The sequence below is a fragment of the Rhinolophus sinicus genome, chromosome 14, assembly GCF_057876585.1.
Source record: "Rhinolophus sinicus isolate RSI-liver-muscle chromosome 14, RSI-T2T, whole genome shotgun sequence".
Classification (NCBI taxonomy): domain Eukaryota; kingdom Metazoa; phylum Chordata; class Mammalia; order Chiroptera; family Rhinolophidae; genus Rhinolophus; species Rhinolophus sinicus.
The window spans coordinates 14,489,272-14,514,469 of NC_142514.1; the positions used below are offsets into that span (position 1 = coordinate 14,489,272).

At 45.6% G+C, this 25,198-nt stretch overlaps 1 protein-coding gene across 2 annotated transcripts in view; it reads left to right on the forward strand.

Moving 5' to 3' along the window:
- Nucleotides 1-25,198, forward strand: part of ALPL (alkaline phosphatase, biomineralization associated) — a 54,554-nt gene that overhangs the window by 1,558 nt on the left and 27,798 nt on the right. The window contains exon 2 of one of the 2 annotated variants that reach the window (XM_088790409.1): nucleotides 13,782-13,810. The exons of the other annotated variant lie outside the window; for it this stretch is intronic. The gene's annotated coding sequence lies outside the window, so the exon portion shown is untranslated. The remainder of the gene's footprint in view (nucleotides 1-13,781; nucleotides 13,811-25,198) is intronic. 2 annotated transcript variants of the gene reach the window in all.

Here is a 25,198-nt window from a genome sequence, read left to right on the forward strand (position 1 = left end):
ACCCACTCCACTCCCTGCCGCTGGCCCTGCCCTTCTGCCTCCGCTTTTCTTCCTGAACTTCATGCCTCTAAATTCCCTAAGCAGAAGAGACCCCTGGACACAGCTTCCCCGTTTCCCAGCTCCTGGGGTGATACAGGCTTGGGTGTCTGTGTCTGTGGCCCCACATGTAAAATGGGGACTATGCCTCTCCCATAAGACTGCTGCGAGGGATAAAACTGAACTGAGGCCAGAAGCCAAATGCTATCTTCATTTAACAGCACCAACAGTGTTCCTGTTCTTGGTGCTGGGAATACAGCAGTAAATTAAGCAGACAAAAGCCCTCTTCACGCGGAGTGGGCATTCGGACGTTTGCATAATAAACTTTTTTCACCTCTGAAATTTACATTTTAGAATCGGAATCAAGCAATTCACAAGGAAGGAGATTAAAATGCAACAACACATGTAAAATTGATCGGCCAACATTTGGTCCTCACTAATAGAGAAGGCCACCTAGCTGTCTACCTGGGGATGAGTTGTGTCCCCTGTTGTGCTTTTAGGCTGAGGAGATCAATAAATGGTACCTGTGTGGTGAGGTCTAGATTAATGCAGGCAAAGTATTCAGGCAGTGCCTGTGCCTAAGAAAATATTGGCTGTCATCAGCTCTAATCTCAGCAGAAAATGTAGCGCTTAGGCTTATGTCACTGCTCCTAAACCCTGGAAACCCATAACCCACCTTCGTCTAGGCTTTTCTCATTCCTTGATGGACTGTGCTGTAGGGTGGCCTGGGGCCTGCCCCCTTTGCCCACATTCAGATGCCAACTATCCTAGCCACCGCCTTGGCGTGACGCCTACAGCTCAGTGCCTCTGCTGTCTGCCTGTTCTTGTGCCTTGATGTGTCCCAGCTGGGATATAGGGCAAACCCAAACTCAAACCCTTGCCTGACCTATGGCTTACACACCTGACATCCCCTAGAAGCTAGATGTAGTCCTAACTTTACAAGTGAAGAAATAGGTCTTGGAGAGGAGAAGCAACTTGTCCAAGAACACACATGCTACCTGGGAGCTGGGGCTGGATGGAGCCTGAGTGTCTAGAATTCCCAGTCTAGGGATCTCTGTGTTGTACCCATCTCTGGGAATGAGGCCTCTTAATCCAGGGGTAGGATGCAACGGCATTACTGGGAGTTCTCACCTTGAAATAGAAACTGGAATTATGAATACAAACCCCAGAGCTCAAAGAGAACATTGCAGGGAGAATGAGCAAGCTGGGCTGGGAACCAGTGCTCAGAAATCTCTGCGTGGCCGCAGGAATGCTGACTCAGCTCCCTAGCACAGGCTGGAGCTACGCTGTGTGGTATTTTTTTGTTTTGTTTTTTTTCCTTCGAGAGATGTCCTCGCTTTTAGAGGGCAGCTGGGGGCAGTAGATTGGAGGTTCATACCCAGCACTGTTGTGTGATCCTGGACAAGTCATTTCCCTTTTCTGAGCGTCAGGTGAGGAAATCACCTATCGTACGGGTTAATATGTACTTTGCAGCGTTGCTGTGAGGGGCCAGCAAGATTATAAATACTCATCGTTTTTCAACTCTGGGTTGAACCAGTGTTGGTAATTGTTACTGAGAAATTAGTAATAGTCCTAGTTTTATCAGAATTTTCCTTCACCATGACCAAGTGATCCGTAAGGACCAGGGGGGACGGCCCTGCTCAGGTCACAAAGGCCTAGAGACAGCAAGGAAAATGCTGGCTTTGGGGTCAGCATCTTGGGTTCCAATCCTAGCTGTGTGACCTGAGGCAAGTCACTTCACCTCTCTGTTAGGTTCCTAGTAGGCCCTCAGCAACTTGAATATGACGCTCAGCGTCTAAAGAATGTTCAAGAATAGTCTCCATCTTGTTCCACCTCCACATACCACCCCCCAACATTTCATAATTGCTCCCAGAAAAATTTCATGCTTAAAGTTTTCCATGCTGAAACTCTCAACCTCACTGTGGCATGAAATCAATTGTTTGCATTTAATTTGACTTCTCAAATTAAGGGGTAAAATTTGAGATGAGGGTAGGGGGTGAGGGGAGGAGACGAGGAAAGCGAAGTTAAACCAGATGTGTTTTTGTTTAACTGCAGGATGGTGGTTAAACTGCCCCAGTATTACCATCGTTCCTTCTGAATTCCAGTAAGCAGGAGTCAGGTTTCACGAAAAATTGTAGTGTTCCTTCCTGGCTAGTGTGGACTCGCCCTCCCCATTATTATTATTACTATTTTATGTTCATCTGAGGCCACAGAGGACTGGCCAGAGAGGAGACCTCATAGATGCCTAGAATTTCAGAGCTGGAAGGTATTGAGAAGCTGGCTCTGTCAACTGACTGCCTTGCAGACCCCAGAGACTGAGGGTCCCAGAGGGGAAGCGACTTGCCCAGGGCCACCCAACTGCTTAGGGCAGAGTTGGACTGGGAATTCAGTCTTCCGGCTCTGAACTCCAGGACATTCCCAAAAGTAACCACTGTCTTAAATTGGGTGTGTATCCTTTCCATAGTACATCCTTAGTATACCTATTTTTGAAAATACAGAATCATTCAAGGGAGGATGCAGATAGTTTGGGTTGATAGAAAAAAATCTTCAGCTCAGGAAAGCAGAGTTGAAGTCCTTGACTTGATGAGACTCTAGCGGTGTGTTCTTGGGCAAGTCACTTCCCCTCTCTGAATCTCAGCTTCCTTGTCTGTAAGCCAAGATGCCTGAGGAGCAGGGATGGGGGGTGAGACTTCCCTAACACTTGGAATGGGTCTAATTCAATCAGTTATTTATGGCTTAGGTTATGGCAGGTCAGTGACAAACTGCCTTCTTACAGCAGCAGGGGGCTGGTGTGATGAATTATTGACTCCTGCAGTGATTTTAAAACTTTGGTTTAGTTGTTGGTGTTATTAAACTAGGGAATTTCATTTTAGTTCTCTTGAAAGAATCAGAAGGCATGGCCACAGTGGGCCACCTGCCAGCCTGGCCACCAAGGCTGGAGCGAAATAGCCCCTCACTCCGTCCACTTTACCAGAGTCCCCACCACTCCCTATCCTCTCCCATGCAGCCCACTTGCCTCATTGACATTACCTGCCTACTTTCTGAGTTTGCAATTTCTGGGCAAGGTGCTGTGAGGCCACGGAAGGGGGGCTCAGACCTCATCCGAATGACTGCAGGAGGCGTGGGCCAGCCTTCAGGGGGCTCAGGGCAGGAATATCACACACACGGACATCCGTCTCTCTTCTGTGGCCCGGCAGTGTCTCTGAAACATGTCAGCAAGGTGGAGGGAGCTTCCTTCCTGCTTTGGTGGTCCCCAGGAAGAGTCTATGGGCTCTAGAGGTTTTGGGGTGACATCAGCCTGTCGGGGCTCAGACAGCTGGGCCTACCCCCTTGAGGACAGGCAGCCCTGGGTGCTTCAGTCTAGAGATTATGCAGCTCCCTCAGGGAAGAAACTCCCTTGACACCTGCCGCCTCCCCCATTGCTCCCCAAAGCCCTGTGCTCTGGTGTTCACCCACTTCACAGACAAGAAACACCACCTTGCCCTCTACACCCACAACTCTGTTCCATCCCCTTTGCCAGGAGCCAATGCCTGGTGAGGACAGCAGGTACCACAGCTGTAGCACAGAGCTCTGAACTGCCGTGACCAACATCAAGGGCAGCGTGGGAGGCCAGGAACCCTCCTGGTTAAATGCTGGGGCTTGGGAGGCAGCTGCCTAGACGGGAGATTCTAGGTCTTCACAGAGTGCTCTGGGGGTCCAAAATGAATAAGGGGAGCTCTGATTCCTGATAGTAACCACAGGTCCCTTGTCCTGGTGCTGGCAGAGGAGTTCAGAAATGTGCCTGTGGGAAGTGAGCACCCGACGGGCACCAGGCACCTTCAGCCTGTCTTTCATCCTCACTGACTTCACCCCCTGCCTTTTGCAGGTGAGGAGACTGAGGCTCAGAGGGCAGACACCTTGAGTTCCAATCCCTCTCCTAGGGGCCTCTGTCATCCTGTGTTGACCCACGGAAGCGAGGAGAGGGGAGGGGAGGCTGGGAGATTATTTCTGGGAGTAGATCTTGGCAGCCCCGTAGTGAGGTTCTCATCCCAGCTTGATGCATACAAGCGTCTTCCTCCTTCCAGAGCTCAGTTCATGATTCAGGTGGGTGAACTTCATCTGGCCAGGTCTGCCAGCAGCCGGAAAAAGCTCAGCAAACATTGCATGTTCTTTGAAAAAGTGTTTAGGTGGCTTTTATTTGAAAAAACCATCAATCCAACCTTTAAAAGGATCTACCATGTGACTTTTGGTTAAGCCAAGCTCGTGCTTTGTCTGATCTACCTTTTACTTCGTCTACAAAACAACAGGGTGGGTACTCTCTTAGATCTCAGGTTGAGGTTCCCAGGTCTCTGTCCTCATCCTCCAGGCCTCTTTGTTGGCTGTCACTGGATTGTATCAGGCTTGGCCTTTCTCAATGTCATTTGTGTCTTTTTCCCTCCACCTGTCCCCACTTTGATTTACCGGCTTCTTACAATATAAGTTAATAACTTATTCATCTGCCATCATTCTGGGTACAAAGTGTCTCAGCTGATTCTGAGCCCTGCTCCCCTCCCTCACTCCTGCTAGGCACGTGTACAGTTGCTCTATTTTCTCTGCTTACCCCTCCCACCTACACACACCACTGCTAGCATTGCCATGCCAGGTGTGGTGTTCAGTGCCTCACCTGGAATTGCTTAGTTTTACAGCAGCTCTATGTGGCTAGTGCTGTTATCCCCACACTACAGGAAACGGTCACAAAGTGACCCAGCTGGGAAGTGGGAAACATACCATTTGTCGCCTACCATTGCCAATTCCCCCACTCAAGTCTGCTTCCTTCTCTGTGACATGAATGACACAATCCAACTTCTTAGAAGAATCCAGTTCCTTATTTATTTTGAATTCATCGAGTATAGTAATTCATATTTCAGCGTCAGTCTATCAACATATCAAAGATAAACAGGGTTCTCAACACCTCGTTCAAGCCCTTGCATGAATCACCGGAGTATTTTTTGTGAAAACGCTGTGTTTTAATTTTTCCTTTTGCCCTAATCCTTATCATTAACATTTAAGGGCTTACTCTGTGTCAGGAACTGAGCTAATCACTTTGAATGGCCTTTTTGTACTTAACTTGTTATCCACTCCATTTTACAGAAGAGGAAACGGAAACTCAGAGAAGCTGAGTAACTTAAGGTCACACAGCTGGAAAGTGGAGATGAGACCCAAATCCAGGTCTCATGCTCTCTTGCCCAATCAGATTAGCATCTGGATTCACATTTTTATGCTTGGCTACAAACCCTCAGAGGACCTCACTGTATACATTTGTTTTCAGTGGAACTGTCTGTTTCTGGGGTTTGCAAAGTGATGTGTGGTAGGAGGTCTCAGAGGGAGGGGACCAAGCATAGGCACTCCTGGTTGGGCAGCAGCATCTGTTCTCCCAGACAATGGGTCTTAGCCTAGTTGCCTCCTCTTCTAGTCAAGAAAAAAGAGAATAATCCTAGCAGGAAGCATCCTCAGAAACCCAGAGGGGCTGGGTTTAAATCCCAGCCTGCCTTTTCAAGCTGTATGACCCTGGGCAAGTCCCTTTCCCTTTTTTGGCTTTCAATTACCCTGCCTGACAACCATGGCTTACAGTGAATGACGCTAGGCCTTAGGACTTTTCTAGTTCATGTATGGCAAATACTTGGCACGCATGCTGCCACTTCCCTGTCCTATACTCACGTCAGACATCACTAATCAACCACTGCTCTTTTTCTTTCTCAACCTCAAATTCCTTCTAAATGCAGTCCTCCAGGCAGCCATCATCAACTACTTAGAGTTGGCACACAGATTGAAGGACATCCCAGAACTAAATTAGATTTAATTATTGTGTGGACAGGGGTGGAGAAGGGTTAGCCCCAGGGTGGAACCAAGGTCAGTGTCACCGTGCTTCTCAGTCTTCTTGTCCTTGTCTGGGAAAGTAGGAGGAACCCAGAGCTAGTCTGTGTCAGATCTCACCCCTGCTGTGCTCATGTTCTGTCCTCAAGGGAGGCTCTGCTTTCTGGGGCTGGTCACAACCCAGGCTTAAAGTAACAGTGAAAAGGCAGAGGCTGATTTCACATCCTCCTGGAGAGTTCTGCTCACCCCTTCCCCCACCCTCTGTAATAGTATCAATAGTAGCAATAATAATAAGAGTTATTAACATATACTGAATATTTATGATGCCTCAAGCCACTCTGCTAAATATTTTATATAATTCATATTTTCAATCCCTATAACAGCCCATTTTTCAGGTGAGGAAAATGACTGAGAAGTGAAGTCATTTGCCTGACTTGCCCCAGCTGGTGAACCGGTGGAACCACTGAGATTTGAATTCATGTCTGTCCAACCTTGAACCTACTTCCCCTCCCCTGCTCAGTGCGGGGACTGCCACACTCTGGCCTTCCTCTTCCTCAGCTCACCATCATTATTTCTCATTCGTGGCCGTCACACTCCTTTGCCTGTAGAAAGTGCTCTTCCACGTAGAGCCTGCCACGTATGCGTGGAGTAGCACAGCCAACGGCTTCTCCATTTTTGCAGGTTAGAAAATTGGCCTGAGATCACACAATGCAGAAACGGCAATCCCTGCACCAGAGAATTCAATGTCCTACCTGTTCCCTGGGCCTTGCTGAGCAGATGGCCCAGGCGAACTCGCGCGTATTGCAGCTGAGGTGGGGTGGGTTTGCGCCTCCATCCCAGATGGACCAATCTTAGTTCCTGTTTTAATCAGCCATGCAACCCTGGATGAGTCACTTTAATACTCCCAACCTCAGTTTCCAGGCTTCTATCATACTTTTCAGTTTTTAAAGTCCTTTCTTTTTCATGAACTCACTGATTTCTTAAAACAGCCCAAGAAAGTATTATCGTCATTTTGCAACAGGGCGTGCTTGAGACGCAGGTCAAATTGATAGCAAAACCAGCCCTCAAACTCAGGTCAGGATCCCAGGCTAAAGTCTTCCCTCAGTGTGTCCCCAGCCTCTTGCATCTTTGCCTTTGCACCTGCTGTTCCCTCCCTTGCAGGGTCCTCCCTGCCTGGGATGCCAGCTGGCATCATGGCTGCTGTTGTAGATCTTGCTCAAAAATCTTGAGCCCTTTGTAATCTGATTATCCACATACATGCCTGGCTCTGAGCATGAGCTCCTGAAGGCCAAGAAGCCTATGGGAATCATTCGTGAATTCCGGTGTCTAACCGGGTGCCTGTATTCAGTAAGTGTTTAATGTCCTTGAGGGAGTGAAGGGCTGCCATATCTGGCAGGGGTTCCCACAGCCCATTCGGTCTTGGTTACCATGGAGAAACCTGTGAAGGCTCTCTGTCCTGCTGGCTTTGCTACCTGAGCCTCCCCAAACTGAGCCCAGCTGCCATTCCCAGATCTCCACAGGTGTCTTCATCTCCCCACCGATGACACCATCTCCTAAGGGGTTTGTAGCAGGACAAGCCAGTTTCCCTATTGACAGCTCAGGACCTTAGTCAGGTGTGAGTTCCCCCAACATCATACCTTGGACCAGTCTCTTTGTCTGTTTTATTCACAGATGTATCCTCAGTGCCAAACCTTAATTTCTTTGATAATAATAGCAATGACTGCACATAGAGTAACTCATCTGTATGTATCATGTTTCCTGGTGCATAGTCTGCACTTAGTACACATTTGGTAAACTTGCACATTACACCCTGAGGCTGGACCCAGACAGAGGTTTCTAGGAAGGGAAACTCATCTGTCACCTTGTCCCTGTCTGGGGAAGCCTCGACATGTGTTAGCTCTCTAATTCTCTGGCACTGCCCATGGGTAACAGCAACAGGAACTAGCACCCCTCCAGATGGGAAGGTCCATGACAGATCTGAGGGAGGTACGGCTGTGAGCTATAGAAGATAGAAGGCAGAAGTGGGGCTCAGTGTGGTTAAGTAACTTGTCTGGGTCACAGAGCTGGTGGGGGTGGTAGAGCTGGGATTTGAATCCAGAGCCTGGAGTCTTTCCCGTCTGCCTCCCAATCTGCTAAGCAGACTGGTTTGGGCTCTGGTGAGGGAGGATGTGTCTGTCTTGGGGATGGCTGATCCAGAGATCCAGGTCTACTTCCAAACAACCTTAATTTGTTTAACAATAATAGTAAGAGTTGTCATTTCTGAATCCCTATGTATGGCCTGCTAAGTGAGTTTTTTCTATGCCCTTTTTCATTTGGTCCTCTTAATCTCCCACAGGGCAGGTACTGAATCCTTGTTTTTACAAGTAAGTAAAAGCATGAAGGGAAGGGACTTGCCCAAGGTCATGCAGCTCATAAATGTTAAGCTGGAATTTGAACCTGGGGAGCCTGGCTCCAAAGTATGGACCCATAACCACTTAATATTAGATAAATCTCTGCAGGCCAGATGTGTACACTTTCTTGAACCTGATGGTTTTCCGAAGCCCAACTCAGGGAGGGGAAGTGAAGCAGGAATTCATGTGACATTCCCTGGCACCTTGAACTGTGGAGTGCAGTTTATCTGTCCCCTGTGCGGTTCCTGGGGTAAGGGAGAGATGGATGTGGGGGACACAGCAAGGCAGTCCTGGTATTTCCAGGACCGGGGGGCAGGGGAAAGCCAGAGCAATTACCCTGTTTCCCCAAAAATAAGACCTAGCTGGACAATCAGCTCTAATGCGTCTTTTGGGAAAAAAATTAATATAAGACTTGGTATTATATTATTATATTATATTATATTATATTATATTATATTATATTATATTATATTATATTATATTATATTATATTATATTATATCCAGTCTTAATATTATACTAACATAAGACCAGGTCTTATATTAATTTTTGCTCCAAACGATGCATTAGAGCTGATTGTCCGGCTAGGTCTTATTTTCAGGGAAATACGGTAGCCTGGCTGGAGCCACTGCTAACTCAGAAACCTCAGTCCAGGGCTCTGGCCTCGGGCCTGACCCTCCAGGGTTCCTATCTCAGGCTTCCAGTGTCTTCCTGGGGTGGGAAATCTCAGCACGCTGACTTATGTGACAACTTTGCTCTGAAATTTCCTCTTTCAACACTCAAGTACCTGGGTTGGCCTGCCTGACTCACTTCCCCTTTTCGTGGGAGTGGATCCTTTCCTCTGTAGCTACATGATCTGAATAATCGAGTGTTTCTTGAGTGGCCCCTGGCCAGGCGGAGCTCAGCTGCACAAGGCCTCTAGCTGGGGCTCCAAGGCAGGCCTGCCAACCTCCTCGTCCAATCAGCGAGGGCAAAAGATGGGGAAGCCGCCTGTCCTGTTGGCTTTGCCAGGCCAGGACGCGGATGATTCCTGTAACAGAGGCAACCCTGGCCTTGGGGCTTCGTCCCCTCACTGCCAGGAAGTTGCTCCTGCTGAGAGAAGAAAGGGGCTGCCCCTGTTCTAGGAGGTTCCTGCTGGAGTGGCTTTTCTGGTCAGCTCACTTGGGTTCTTGTTTCTTAGCACCTGTCAGGGTGGAGAAAGGAGAAAGTCAGGAAGGGGGAGAGAAGGGTGCAGGAATGAATTCACTCATTCATTCATTCCTCCAACAAACATTTCCTTAGCCCAACTGCCTGCTGGCCCAAGGCTAGTGCTGGAATTCACAGATGGACTCTGGTCTAGTTTTTGCTTTCAAAGAGCATCCGGTGTGTGGGAGATGGTTGTGTAAACAGACCCATACAGAGTCCCAGGTGACACAGGGCAAAGGAAAGTGCAAGAGCAGTGGGAGCAGAGGAGGCCACTTAATCACACCTTGGGCAGAATGACCGCAAAGCGTTTCTAGAGGAGGCGGTATCTGATCTTTGTTTTTTCTCCCACAAATGTTTTCTGAGCATCTTCTATAGCAGAGTGTGGTTCCAGATGCTGGGGTTCCAGCAGGGAAGGACACACACAGTCTCTCCTCCTGGAGCTCCATTGTACTGGAAGAGACAGACCATAAAGACATTAAATTGCAGACAGTGATGGGCACTGTGAAGAAAATAAACAGGGTTGTGAAATAGTGAGGGACCAGGGTGTTGTGGGGGTGGGGAGCAGGCTGCTGCTTCTGGCCTGGGCGGGGAAGGACTCCGAGAACGTGGTCTTTGAGCTGAAAAATGAGCAGTGAGCCAAGCAAGTGTTCCTGGCAAGAGAACAGCCAGTGCACAAACCCTGAGAGAAGAGAGCACCCGGAAGGTCTGCGTGGTGAGGGGCAGGGCTAAGGGCTGATGTCAGAAAGGTGGGCAGGACCCTGGGCTTGTCGACATCTGATTGGCTCTGGAAGGAAGAGCAGGGACCTGCCAGGAGATGTAAGGGTAGGGTGACCTCCTGTTTGTTGGATGGCCCCTCAAAAACAGTTTGAGCAGGAATGGCTTTGGGGCTTGCCACTCCGGCCTTCTCCAGGTATAGATGGGTTGGCTGAGGCCCAGAGAGGGAAAGTGAGCCTCCCAAGGTCACAAAGGGAGGTAGTGGGACTCGATCTAGAAAACAACCAGTTTCTCTCCAATATGCTTACATAGATAGCTCTTCTGAGTTAAGCCGGACATTAATTCATCACTTACTGATTGCCAAGAAAGTTACATACCTTGCCCAATTTGACAGGAGGAAGATAAGGCTCGGAGTGACACAGGGACCTGGTTAAGGGTCATTCAGATCAGGGTTCCTTATGACTGACCCTGGCTGGCCAAGTGACTGAACCTCAGTTTACTCATAAAATGAGGCTAGTACTATAGCAGTGCCCCCTACCCATGGGGGATACATTCCAAGACCCCCAGTGGATGTCTGAAACTGTGGATAGTACCAAAAACCTCTGATGAAGTTTAATTTATGAATTAGGCACAGTAAGAGATTAACAATAACTAATAATAAAATAGAACCATTATAACAATATACTGTAATAAAAGTTAAGTGGATGTAGATTCTCTCTCAGAGTATCCTATTGTACTGTATTCACCTTTTTACTTAAAGGAAGGACCTCTTGGCTTCCCTTTGGCATATCCTAATTGCTAGCATCACCAATCTTGCACTTTGGGGCCATTATTAAGTAAAATAAGGGTTGTTTGAACACAAGCACTGTGATACCTCCACAGTTGATGTGATAACCCGGCTACTAATGACCAATGGGCGAGTAGTGTCTACAGCGTGGATACGCTGGACAAAGCGGTGATTCACTTCCTGGATGGACGGAGTGGCACAGCACGAGATTTCCTCACACTCCTCAGAACCGTGCACGATTTAAAATTTTTGAAGTGTTTATTTCTGGAATTTTTCATTTAATATTTTCTGACAGGGATGACCCGGTCAGATGACAGGCCACTGAAACCTTGGGAAATGAGACCACAGATAAAGGGGGACTACTCTAATGCTTTCTAGCTGAGGATTCAATGAGATGTAATACATATGGAGCACACTCTGCCAAGCAAAATCTGAATATTGACTGAGCATTTTTGTTTTCATTTGTTTTCTGGACCCTGCAATCTATAAATGGATTAATCACGATCCTTGTTTCAAGCCATCTCATATTGGTCCATAGTGGCCCTCTTGTCCATTATTACAAATTTAAAATATCTATGAACTGTCATCCAGTAGAAGACTAGGATACTGACAGTAATTGACATTTTCCTCTGGACTCCTCCATTCCTCTCCTACCCACCTCCTTTCACATGGGGTAAAACCCCTATACTGAATTTGGGGGTTCTCATTCACTTGCCTTTTTTGATTCATATTTTTTAATTTTGATTTTGATTAATATTTTTATTAACATTAGTATCACATATAGATGTACCATATATGTGTATCTGGAGTTTCTCATTCCCTGTGCCTATTTTGATTAGAATTTAAAATCATATAAGTGGATCATATATATGAAAAAATATATCTATATGAAAGGGTATCAGCATAATCTCCTGGGACTTATTATTTTTTCTTTTTTTCACTCATTCCTTTTTTCTTTTTTATTCAAGTTGTGCAATTTTTTCTTTTTAACTTTTATTTATTTAAGTGTGTTTTTTCAGGACCCATCAACTCCAAGTCCAGTAGTTGTCTCAATCTAGTAGTGGAAGGCACAGCTCACAGTGGCCCATGTGGGGATCAAACCATCAACCTTGTTGTTAAGAGCACTGCGCTTGAACCAACTGAGCTTACCAGCTGCCCCTTTACTCACTCTTATATTGCTGAGATTCATCCATATTGTTGCACGTAGTTGTAATTCTTTTTTACTGCTGTATAATATTCCACTGGGTAACTGTACCACAATTTTTACTAATTCCATTTCTTGTTGATGGCATTTGGGTTATTCTCAGGTTTTTGCTAGTGTGGAATATTCATGTACATGCGTTCTAATGTATGCATTTAGGAATTTTTCTCTTGACATATTCCTAGAAGTGGAATTGTTGGGTCATGGGGTCTATGAAAATTTTTTCAGTCGATAACAAAATAAGAACAAACTGGTTTCCACAATGATTGTATCAGTTTATACTCCCACCAGTAATAGGTAAGAAGTCCTGATATTCTGCATCTTCTACAATACACAATATTGTTGGACTTCTTAATTTTTTCCAACCACGTAAGTGTACGATTTCTCATTGTAGACTTGATTTACTGTTCTCTGATTACCAATAAGATTGAATAAGTGTATGAGTATGTGTGTGAATCCTCTTCTGGGAATGTCTTTTGCCCATTTTTCTATTTGTCCTTTTCTTATTAATTTGTAACAGTTCTTTATATTCCTGAGTTTTGGAAGTGGAAATTCTAAAATTTAATATACTCTAATTTAACAACCTTTTATTTAATAGTTAGTGTTTTGGGGTCTTGTTTAAAAGACAGTGTGCCTTACTCCAAGGTCAGAAAGCTATTCACCTACAGTTTCTACTAAACATTTTAAAGTTCTAGTTTTCACATTAAACCTTGGTCCATGTGCAGTTGATTTTGTGTATGGTGTAAGGTAGGGATCCAATTCAATTTTTTTTCCTCTTCTAGATACCCATTTTTTCTTATATTTTCCAGTTCTCTTTGTTGCTGATATATAGAAATGCAATAGTCTTTTTTTTCCCATTTTGATCTTATCAAGCTAACTTGCTAAACTCTTTCCAATTGTTTGTAAATTCTATGTAGACAATCAGTTACAAATAATGATAGTTTTCTTTGTGTTTTTTAAACTTTATGCTTTTAACCTTTTTTCTTATCTTATTGCACTATCCAAGACTGCCAGTATAATATTAAATAAAAATAGTGATACTAAGTATCTTTTTATTGTAGAGAGAATGTTCTAAAGTTTTCCCATTTAGAATACATATGTTTCAGATTTTTAATAAGTTGCTTATTTGGGTTAAGGAAGCTCTCTTCTATTTATAACTTATTGAGAGTTTGTTTTTTAAGTAATAACTTGTGTTGAATTGTACTAAATGTTTTCAAAAGGTATCTTAAAATGATTGTATGGTTTTTCTCTTTTAATCTGTTAATTTAGTCATTACATATATAGATTTTCTAATATTAAACCATCCTTGTATTCCTAGGATAAACCTAACTTGTTCATTATGTATATATTTGGTCATGGTCTGATAATACCTTGTTTGGAATTATTATATCAATTTTCATGAATAAAATATGCCTCTAATTTTCACTTTTTTAATTGTACTTTTCTGCTTTGGTATTGCAATTATAATGGCCTTATGGAATTAGATGGTAATATTTTCTCTTACTGTTCGCTGCAAAAATTTAGGTAAACTTGAGACAGTTTGTTTCTTGACATCTGATACAATTCACCTGTAACATCACTCAGCCGGTTGTTTTCTTTGTGGATTTTAATTACTGTTTAAATTTTTTTTATTCAGGTTTTTTGTTTCTTCTTGGGTCAGCTTTGGTAAGTCATATTTTTAGGAATGTGTGCATTTAATCTACATTTTCAAATTTATTGGCTTAAGGTTGCTTGTAGCATGTTCTTATTATAGTCCTCATCTCCATAATAACTGTGTCTTCTCTCTCTAGTTAATTAACTAATTAATTAATTGGATTAATCTTGCCTCAAGTTTATTGACTTTTTTAAAGGACCAACTCGTGGCTTTGATCTTCTCAATTGAATCTTTGTTTTCTGTTTGGTTGATTTCTCTATAGAATCTCCTATTGGGGGGGGGGTTCTGTTTTTTTCTAACTTCCTAAGTTGGACACTTAGCTCATTTATTTTTAGCTTTTCTTTGCAAACTTCCACAATTTTTGATATGTAATGTTTTTATTATCATTCGATTCTAAGTAATTTTCAATTTCTACTATGACTTTTCTTTGATCCCTGAGTTATTGAGTTATTTTAAATCTCTAAGTATATAAGGAATTGTCCTTTTAAAAATGTAACTTCTAACTTAATTGTACCATGGTCAGAGAATGTGAACTATGTGAAACAAAACCTTTTGTTTAAAATGTGAGACTTGCTTTATGGCCTGGTATGTGACCGATTTTTAAAATGTTTTTATGTTCCTAAAAAGAATGTGCATGAATTTGTTTCTATCATCTTACATTTTCATTTTAATTAACCTTGATTTTTCTGTTTTATTTTTAATGTTTATGACTTTAAAAAATGGTTAGCTATAGCTTTTCCCTACAAAGATAAAATTAGCATTTTCTCAGATCCCTTGATCTCCCTCTTCCCCTTCAGCCCTTATTCTTCATCAACATGCCCTTCAGGATTTTTTAGTTCAGAGTTATTTTTGATATATGTTCTCCTTATTCTTTTCTTTGATCTTGGAATTTTTTTTTTAACTCTAAAAGTTATTTGCTCAGCCTTCACATGTCTTTAATATCATCTGTGGAATTTGTTTCTATTATGTAAGTAGTTACTTCAAAATTGTTTTTTGGGGGGAGAGGGTGGAGAGAGGTCTTTTTTTGTACAAACCTGAGCTTTTGAATGTTGTGATTTTTATTAGCCTTTAACATTTGAATGACAGGTTGGCTGATATAAAATTCTCGGTTCAATTTCTTTTCCTTTGGTACTTTGGTCAATTCAATTTGATACTTATTCCTTTGTAAATGATCTGTTTTTTTCTAGACTTTTAGAATGTGTCTGTTGTCTTTTGCTATTCACTATAATACTTTTAAGTGCGCATTTTTCCTTATCTGCCCTGTTTGATATATTTGGGCCCCTTTCAAATTGAGATTAATTTTTCTTTAGTCCCAAGGCTATCTTCATTATTTCTTCAAATATGTCCTCCTTTGATTTATTTTCCTCTGCTGGGACTCCTTTTATCTATATGTTGGCACTTATACTTCCATCTCTTTCTTTTTTGGTTGATGTAGAATTTCAGACAATAAAATGCACAGATCTTAAGTGTTCAATTCATGTATGTTATCTTGTAACCATGACCCCAAAACAAGATTTAAAAAAATATTTATATCACTCCAGCAAGTGCCCTCACACCCCTTCCTGGCCCACTTTGCCTCTCAAAGGCAATCATCGTTCTGATTTCTTTCACCATTTGGTCTTTTCTAATTTCATATAAATGGAATCATATAGCATGTGCTCTTTCATGTCCAGTTCCTTTCACTTATCATCATGTTTGCGAGATTCACCTTTATTTGTTGCGTCAGGAGTTCACTTTTTCTTTTTTTTTGCTAAGTAGTTTTCCACTTTATCGACATACCACCATTGTGTTTTCATTCATCTGTTAATGAACATTTAAACTGTTTCCACTTTGAGAGTATTATAAATAAAGCTCTATAAACACTTATGTATGAATCTTTGTGTAGCAATATTTTCATTTCTTTTCAGCAAATACTTAGGAATAGAATTACTGGATCATGTGATAAGTGTGTTTAACTTTATAAAACACTGCCAAACTCTTTTCCAAAGTTACTGTACTGTATATTACACTCCCCTGAGTGACATATGTGACTAATAGATTTTTTTACATTCTTGACAATGTTTGATTTGCAGGTAATTTTGATTTGGTTTTAGTCATTCCGGTGGGTGTGAAATTTGTTTAATTTTCATTTACCTGATGATGTGGAGCTCCTTTCCGTGAACTATTTGTCATTTGTATGTTTTCTTTTTGAAGTGGCTAAGTCTTTTGTCCATTGTGTGTGCAGGGGGGCAAGGGAGGCAGTGTTAATCATTTTATTGTCAACTTGGTAGTTCTTTATTTACTGGATACAAGTCCTTTGTCAGCTATATGTGCTGTGCATGCTCTTTTCCATTCAATTTTTTAATGGTATCATTCGATGAGCAGAAATTTTAAATTTTGATGAAGTCTAATTTATCACTTTTTTCTTTTATGAAGTTAGGACTCCTTGCCCACCCCAAAGTCATGAAAATATCCTCTTCTGTTTTCTTCTAGAAGCTGTATGATTCTGGTTTTATAATTAGGTTTATAATCCATTCCAAATTAATGGCATAATTGGGGTTGATGTTTTAACTTTTAACTGTTTCACCATTTCTTTCATCTTATCTGTTTCTTCACCCTTCCTGACCACCCCTCCTTCCTCCAGAAGTGTTCCTCTTTCTGATATACCTGTTTCCTGTTTCATTCCTTAGCTACCTTGTCCATGCTACTCATTATGTTTGTTATTTCATATATATATGGTAGTTCCACTTGGGTCCTTTAATGCTTTCTTGTTCTGTTTTGTATCGCTAATATCTTTCCTTATTTCTTTTGAGTGTTTCTAATGCTTATTTAACCCAGGAGCTCATTTCTTGGGGGGCTTCAGCTCTTCTGTCTGGTGCTGGGGTAAGAATCGAAGCCTTACCCCAGTCTCTGTCAGCACCAATGAGCCCAAGGGGATGACAGTCCCAGAACGGAGACCCATAGGCACTAGAAACATACAGCTCCTCACTGGGTTTGGCATCGCCACCCTCGCACCCTAAAGTAACGAACTGCACCGGATTGGGCCTCACTTTCAGCACCCCAGGAAGAAGCAGCCAGGGGAGGGGCTGTCTGCCAGGTCAGAATCCACCAGCCTGGAGATCTGGGAGGGAAGGGGTCGCAGAGTGACTGCGGAGGCGCTTCCGTTCCCTTTTGATTCATGCAATTCCACGTTGCCTGCTGCACTGCCCTGAATTTATTCCCGTACACACCTGTGCCACCTGCCTGGGCTGCCGATGTCTAAGTGAGAGCGGTTGTTCCAGGGCAGCGGGCATGTGTGTGTGTTGGGGGGGAGAGGGGGTTGCTGGGCAAGGCTTGATGCAAAGAGGCAGGAAGAGCAGAAATCAGCCTTGATATTCTTTTCTACTGTATTCTCCACCACCCTAAAGACGGTGTCCTGCCCCTTCTCCTGGCTGCAGCACCCCTCCTACCCTACACATACCAATTGAAAACCTCCTTCTATCTCCCCAGGAGATTCTGTTTTCTCCATAATTTCCTAGGTGTAGTGATATTTTGCTCTATGATTACTCTGGGGTTGATTTGAGGAAGAGGGTCCAGGAGCCATCTAACTTCATCTCATTGTTAGTTTTAGGGCAGAGTGTGTGTGGCCCCTTCCCCTCCTGCTCGGCATCATCAGCCAGAGCACAATGACAGCAAACTGATTCAAGACACCCCTGGAGTCAGGGATATTAGAAGAGATGGACCAAGAATTTTAAATAAGCATTAGAAACATGCAAAAGAAATAAGGAAAGACAGTAGCAACATAAGACGATAAGAAAGTGTTAAAAAAAAAAAAAAGGAAATATTCAATATGAAACACCAGCCTCATCATCTGTCCCTGCCCCAAACTTTGCACACACCTTACAGCTCACTGTTCTCTAAAAAGAGACCTTCATGGCCTCCAGGCCTTGGCATGGGCTGCTCCTTCTACTCAGACTGTCTTCCCCCCATTTCTGCTGGAAAAATTCTTGTGCATTCTCAAGACTCCTTCCCTGATGGCCCCTAATGGTCAGTGTGATACTCAGTGATGGCACAAGGTTCTAGAGTTAGGAAACCAGGGTGCTTGTCCTGAGTCTTCCAGTTAACTGGCTGTGTGACTTTGGGCAAGTCACACTACCTCTCTGGACCTCAGGCTCCTGCTCGGGGAAAAAAATGAGACTGTTGGGTAGTGCTAGATTATTCTGAGAGTACCTCCCTGTTAGCTCTGACAGCTGGTGGGGTGGTTAAAAACAAAGGTTCTGGAATGGGGCTGGCAATGATCCCCTCCTGGGTCTGCATTTAATCACTGTGTTCCAGTGAGCAGTTATTTCAACTCGCAAAGCCTCAATTTACTAACCTAAGAGCTTGTACTTTGGAGTTGGACAGTTTGAGTTCATAATCCCAGCTCTGCCACTTGCCTGCTGTGTGACTGTAGGCCAGTGACTTAACCTCCCTGTGCTTTTTTTCCTTCCTCTGTAAAATGCGATTGACACTAAGAGTGCCTACCTCAGAGTATAGGAACACAATGAATGCAGCTGTTCGGCTGCTGGTGGTTGTTCACCATTATACAGATTTCTCCACTCAGTTCAACAAATTCTTGATGTTTGTCTGCCAAGCTCTGCTAAGTGTTTTCTCAGTATACAGTCTATTAAATTTTATCTCTTAACAGATACATTCTCCTTTGCCTTTTATCTTTATAACAACCTTGCAAGATAAGGATGACTAGTCTTGTTTTACAAATAAGGAACCTGCAGCCCCAGGCATAAGGTCACTCTCAAAGCTGCATGGTCAGGACTTAACCTGTGACCACCTCCTCCATGGCCAAGGTCTTTCCACTACACTGCAGTGTCCAGAAAGATTAGACGGGGGTTTGAGGATTACTGAACAAATTCTGTTGGGAAAGCTCAGGGAGAAGCTACCTCGCCCCCTTACACGTGTACTCCAGTGATCTCTCTGCCCTTGGCCAGACACAAGATGTCTTTCGTAGGTTTCATGCAGATGTGGGTTTAGTGATGGGCCAGAAGTGAATTGAAGAGGCAGAGCAAGGGTGGGTTGGACAATTAGGGGCTCACGTGACCTGGGAGTGAGAGCCAAAGGGACTCTGGGAAAGGGAGGAGGATTTTTGGAGCTCGCAGAGTCAGCAAAGAGGAGGATCGAGTTTCAACGAGCTCAGAGCTGAAGCTGGACAGCGATGAGGGCCTTGCCAAGAGGCTGAACCCCGGCCCCACCATGTATTCCTGTGGGTCTGGGCATGTGACACTGCCTTGCAGAGCCTCAGCTTCCTCATCTGCCGAAGGGCTCCTAGTACCATTTGTTACAGTTAAGGGAGAGACGACATGGGAGACAGGCAGTCCTGTGCCAGAATCTCAGTTCCGCAGCTGGTTAGATTGACATGCACAGACTTGAGATTTAATCCTGAAACTTTAGTTTCCTTATCTGCAGTTTAGGAATTACATTTCCGGCTGCGTGGGATGATTGCAAGGCTACAGGGATGACTTTTTGGTGAGATCTTCTCTGACCTGTCTATTTAAGTCTGTATAAAGTGCCTCACCTCCCCATCCTCCTCCCTGCCTTCTTTTCCCCCGTTACACTTACCCTTCCTGACACCCTATTGATTTTACTTCTTGTTGTCTCCCCACCAGCAGGAATGGGGCTATTTTGTTCGGCACCGAGAACAGTCCCTGGTGTATATAGTACATGCTCAATAAACAGTGGTCGAACAAATGTTGCTTGAATAACATACAGGGAAGGCTCTAGTGCATGGGGGATGGTGAATCAGTGTCAGCTGCATCCTAGAGATGGAGGGCAGAGGCACGAGAGAGACCAGGACAGCTCATTTGGGGTGCCAACGGCTTTCCATGAAAGCATTTGGGGCCTGAATTTCAGAGTCTTACCTGATCCCACAGCCTCTAAAAGGTGAGTCCTGTAGGAGAGTAAAGTTGGATGGGCCTGAAAACTGGGGCTTCTCAAGGAGCCAAGACCTACGGGCAAACAGGAAAACCCTGATACTTGGCTTTCCTCTTTTCTTTAGCTTATAAGCCACTCACACTGCTCCTAAGCAGAAGAGACCATCTCAGACAAATGGCCAGGGCCACAAAGGCTAGAAGAAGAAGCACTGGGTTTGAAACCAGATAGATCCGTGGGCATGTCCTGGCCCTGCCCCTCTAGCAGAGGGACCTTGGGCAAGTCACTTCACCTCTCTGAGCTCTGTTTCCTCCTCTGAAATGGGTGCAGAAGTATTATCCATGTACATTCACCTCGTAGGGCTTTTGTGTAAAACCCAGTTAAAATGTGTCTCATGACCAATCATCTCTAGACTGAAGGACCTAGAAGGCAGAGCTTGTACCTATAGCCCCCAGTGCAGGGCCAGGCATACAGTAGGCAATTAGAACCTGTGTTCAAACAGTTGTTAAACTCAACTGACAACAGGCTGATGGAAGGGGAGGGTCCAAATCCCACACGGAGCAGGGCTGTTAGGCAAATCCCACTCAAGGACCTCCTACAGTTCTACAAGATTCCAAGAAGAAAACCTAACTTGTATTCAGCTGGACTCTTACTGTACCATGCACTTGAAACTGATCAACCCATCTTTAGCTTGTTTGCAAGATTTGTTCTTTGGTAGCAAGAGCTGGCTGTGTTTGCTTACAATGCAAGGGGCTGAGAAAAACTAGCTGAATTGGAGTCCTGAGGTGAGACTCTGTGTTCCAAGTAACAAAGTCCAAGGCGAACAATAAGGGAACTTAATTGGCTCATGTAACTGTGATGTTCAGAGACAGGCTTTCAGACATGCAAGGAGCCCCCTGCATCAAGGGGCTCAAACCATGTCACCAAAGACTCAGATTCTCTGCATCTGTCTAGTCCACCTTTTGAGGGTTTGCTTCATCTTCAGGCTCCATATGATGCCCTCCCCGCCACCCTCACAACACACCATCCAGATGGAGACAGACATCCAGCTTAAGCCAATCAGGACCCACCTGGGCTGCTGTTGCGGGATCAATCCCACCCAAACCACATGGCTGAAAGGGGGGGCGGTCGCTTTCCAAAGGAAACTTGGTAGTGTTATGAGCAAGGGGGAATGGATTCTGAGTGGCCAAAAATGACCACAAATATCCACTCCAGTCATCAGAGGGGGAGCAGTGGAAAGCCATAGAAACATCTGCATAGCACATTACAGTGTGCAAAATTCCTCCCCGGAAGAAGCCGATATTGGAGGCAGAATGGTGTTAATTATCTCTGATTTACAGATGAGGACTCAGCCCTTGAGTATTCAGCCTCTCTGTGCAGAATTAGAAACCCAGAGGGGCTGACGTGGGAGGGTAGGAACCAATGTGACTGAAGCCGCTCCCTTTATGGAGGAAGTGCTCTGTCCAGATATGAGACGTCCTGAGGAGGCTACAATCGCGTGAAAGCCCAGGAGGAGCTGGTCTGGGGGAGGGAACAGCCTGACATGAAGACTGGGCAGGAGGCCGCAGCCGGGCATACCACAATGAGTCTAGTAGCACTCACGGCCGGGACCCGGCATGCTGACCCAGGGCTCCCTGTACCTGAGGCAGCCGAGACATCAGGTCTGCCATCCGTGACGGAGGTTGATGCATGACTGCAGTGGAGGTAGCAAGCACACTGGATGTGGAGCCAGACAGGCGTGGCCTAGATGCCAGCTCTCCCATGCGGTTGCTGGGTGACCCTGTACCTCCGCTTTCTGAGCTTCAGGTTTCTCTTCTGACCCGAGGCTGATAATTCCCACCTCACTGGGTTCTTGAAAAGCTGAACAAAAAGCTCCCAGCACATAGTAGGTGCTCCATTAAGAGTTTCTCCTCTTTCCCCTTCATGATGTCCTGTTAATAGCTGTGTCTCCTTGGCCAAGTTACTTAACTGTGATGCTAGCACCTACCACGTAGTGTTGTGAGGATTAGACCAAGGGTGTCCAAACTTTTTTCAACATTTTTCACCAAGGGCCATATGCGGTAAAATACACAAACAGCCAGGCCACTCACTCAAGGTGGAGTACATATTGCCTCACCTGGTTTATTTAAGTAAACTAAGTATATTTTTGGAATTTGCTGCGGGCCAATTAACAATGGATTGTGGGCTGCAGTTGGCACCCCTGGGTTAGACTAATGCACGTGAACCATGTCACTATTAACAAACATTTATTGAGTGTTTACTACGTGCCAAACCCTGAACCTCTATCTCATTGTTGAACTCTCCTTCTTACAATAGCACAGTGACAGGCACCTACTGTGATTATCCCCATTGGGCATGTTAGGAAACTGAGACCCAGAAAGGTGAAGTGACTTGCCCAAGGTGAAGAAGCCAGTAAGCCGTAGGGGCTCTGCCAAGCTATGCACCCTCGGTTTCTTGTCTGGGGGTTGGGGCGTAGCTCCTGCCCTGCTGCTTTCCACGGTCATTGAGAACATCAAATACAAGAGCGGCCAGGAGCCTCTGCCGGCTGGAAGGTTCTCTGGGAATGTGAGGAACGCCTTGATCCGTGGACCCAGCTGCAATGAGCGCTATCTCTGGGAACATCAGTATACTCCCCGTTCTGACGTGAGCAGGGCGTTTACAAGATCCCTGCATACGCCACCCAGGGATGCTACTTGTGCTGTCCAACTACCCAGTAGGTTACAAGTTCATGGCCCATTTCCCCACAATCCAGAGCCCATGTGGGGCTATCTGTGCAATGGAGGCCCTCCTGGGGGAGGGCAGCCAGGGCGTGTGGGGCATTGGGGGCGGAAAGTAGGGAGAGCCGTGGTGGCCCCGTGTCCTGTGTGAGGACCAGCTGAAGTAGGGGACTGTAGGGGAGGAGGGGTTGTGCCCGGGTCACTGGTCTGGCCAGGGGTGGAGCCAGGTCTTGAGTTGAAGGTCCTCCCCTCTCCCCACTTCAAGTCCCAGGTGGTTCTGCAGCTCAGGGATTTGAACTCAGTCATTCTTAGATGTGACTCTTGGCCACTTGCACACTGTGTAACCTTGGCAGGTCACCTCACCTCTCTTCTATAAAGTAGGGAAAAGGGGAAGCTCTCCCTCAGGGGGCTGTGATGCACATACAGTGAAACGACATTTGAGAAGAGTGTGTAGTAAGTATGAGTCAAATAATTCATTTGCCTCATCCATTATGTGATCCATTCATCTACAAATACATAATATACACACTGCATAGAGAACAAATGTGGTTCATTTCCAGGGTGGCCTGCTTTAGGAGTTTATACTTGGCTCTGGGAGACAGGAACATTCACAAGTAATGTTGAATTCTGGCTCATTTACTTACTGGCTGTGTGACCTTGGGCAAGCTACTTAACCTCTCTGTGCTTCTGTTTTTGTAAAATGGGACTAATAGTACCTACCTCAGGTTGTTGTGGGGATTAAATGAGTTAATATAGGTGAAATGTTTAGAACAATGCCTGGCACATAGTAAGGGGTATGAAAAGTTTTGCTATTATTAAGAATACAATGACAAAATGTGTAAATAAGGATTTTTCTAGAATAGTTTGTTTGAAATGTTCTCTTCAATTGACCCAAATCATTAATGTGTAGAATTCCAAGACACTAGCATCCAGACTATGCCTCACAGACAGCCTTGTGCTTCCAGTAAAAGCTCCCCAAATCCTGGTTAGTGGGGAGACCTATCCTTGCCACTGATGTGCTGTGTGACCCTGGGGAGGTCATGTACCCTCTCTGGGCCTTCCTTATTGTGGATTGTGAGAGCAAGGATGGGACAGCCACATCTCCTGGTACCAGACAGGGTCCTGCTGCAGGGGTGCTGAGTGAAGTACCAGAGTATGGGGAGCGGGGGGGGTGGCCGATTTCTCAGGGAAATACAGTGCATGCCCCACCCCCCACCTCACTTAGCTTCCAGGCTTGACCCATAGTGAGGTAGCCTGGGACAGAACATGTCCTCTCCATGGGGTGGTGGAAGCCTGTGTGCCCAAAGAACAATCATCCCTAACCCTCCTCTGCCTGGGTGCTCCCGGCACACCAGGCCTCAGCCGGGTCTCTGGGGCCATCTGCTTCCCCCACCTCTCTGTTGCCAGCTCTCCTCCCACCAGCTGAATCTTGACTGGCTTTAGTCCTCTGGCCTCAAAGCTAGTTTGTGGTATCAAGATTGTCCAGGCACCCCAGGGAGCCTGGGAAAATCTTTGGCTCCAGAACCCAGCCCCTTGGGGCTTCCGATTCCAACTCTGCTGTGTGGCCTTGGACAAGTGGCAGACCATCTGAGCGTCAACATCCTCACCTGTAAAATGGGCTGGTGATGAGGCCTGTAAGTGAGACAGGGCATGCATGCAAAGGGCCTGCTCTTGACCAGGCCAAGCTCAGGGAGCAAAGCCCTTCACGGTCAGTCCAGGCTGCGTCTCTGTCTTCCGTCACCAGCTGTCAGCTGCTGCCTTTCTTCCTGATCTCGAAATCCTGTGTTCCTGCCTCCTGGCCTTTGCACATTTGGGTCCTCCTGTCAGTAGCAGCCTGCCTCTCTCTCCAGCTCAACGCTTCCAGCTGGGCTGTCCTCCCACCCTCTCCATGGAACCTTCCGGGCTGACCCTGGATGTTCCTCTCTCTCTCCTTCAAGAGGAAAAGAAAACGTCAGAATGCCTGCTGGGTTGTTTTGTCCCATGCAAGTGTGTGTGTGTGTGTGTGTGACAGAGAAAGAAACAGACATACACATCTGGTCCTCTCAGGAAACAGACCTCCTTGACTGTAAGAGCTGGGACCTCTACCCCTTAATTAAATAACCCCCACCAAGTGGAGGCGCACAGCAAGCAGGTGAGCTTTTTGTTTCTAGAGTCTTAGAGCTAGAAAGACCCTGTGGGGTCCAGGTGAGCAGGTCTGTTGGGGAGTCCAGGGGGGATGGGCTGCCTGATGAGTGGGCAGAGAAGGGTCTGTCCATTCTCAGCTCCAGCCCCTCATCTGCCGTGCTTACTCATCAGCCCATCCTCCCCTGCCACGTAATCATAGCAGCTGGCTGACGTTCATTGAACACTGACCATGTCCTGGGCTCTGTTTTAAGCCTTTCCATATATTGACACATATAATCCCTACAACGTCCTATGGCTTTTATTAGTCTCTCACTTTGCAGGTGAGATGCCTGAGGCACAGAGGTGTGGGGTCACTGGCCCTGAGCTGCTCAGCTCGAACTTGGCAGAGGCAGGATTTGAACCTGGAGGCCTGGCTCCAGAGTTCGGCCTTACTGCTGCTGAACAGCCTCTGCAGCCACTCACCATCGACCCCGCCACCCTTTGGCCCACCTATGGTCATTCCCCACCCAACCAGCACTGCGCCACGCTCTGCCAGCCGAGGGGCTGCCGCCATCAGCAGAGCAAAATCCCTGCTCTCCAGGAGCTCACACCATGGTGAGGAGGTGACCCTGAGCACCTGCCTGGGGGTGTTCTGGGAGCTCGGGAGGAGCCGTAACTGCCGCCTGGGCTGGGGTGCAG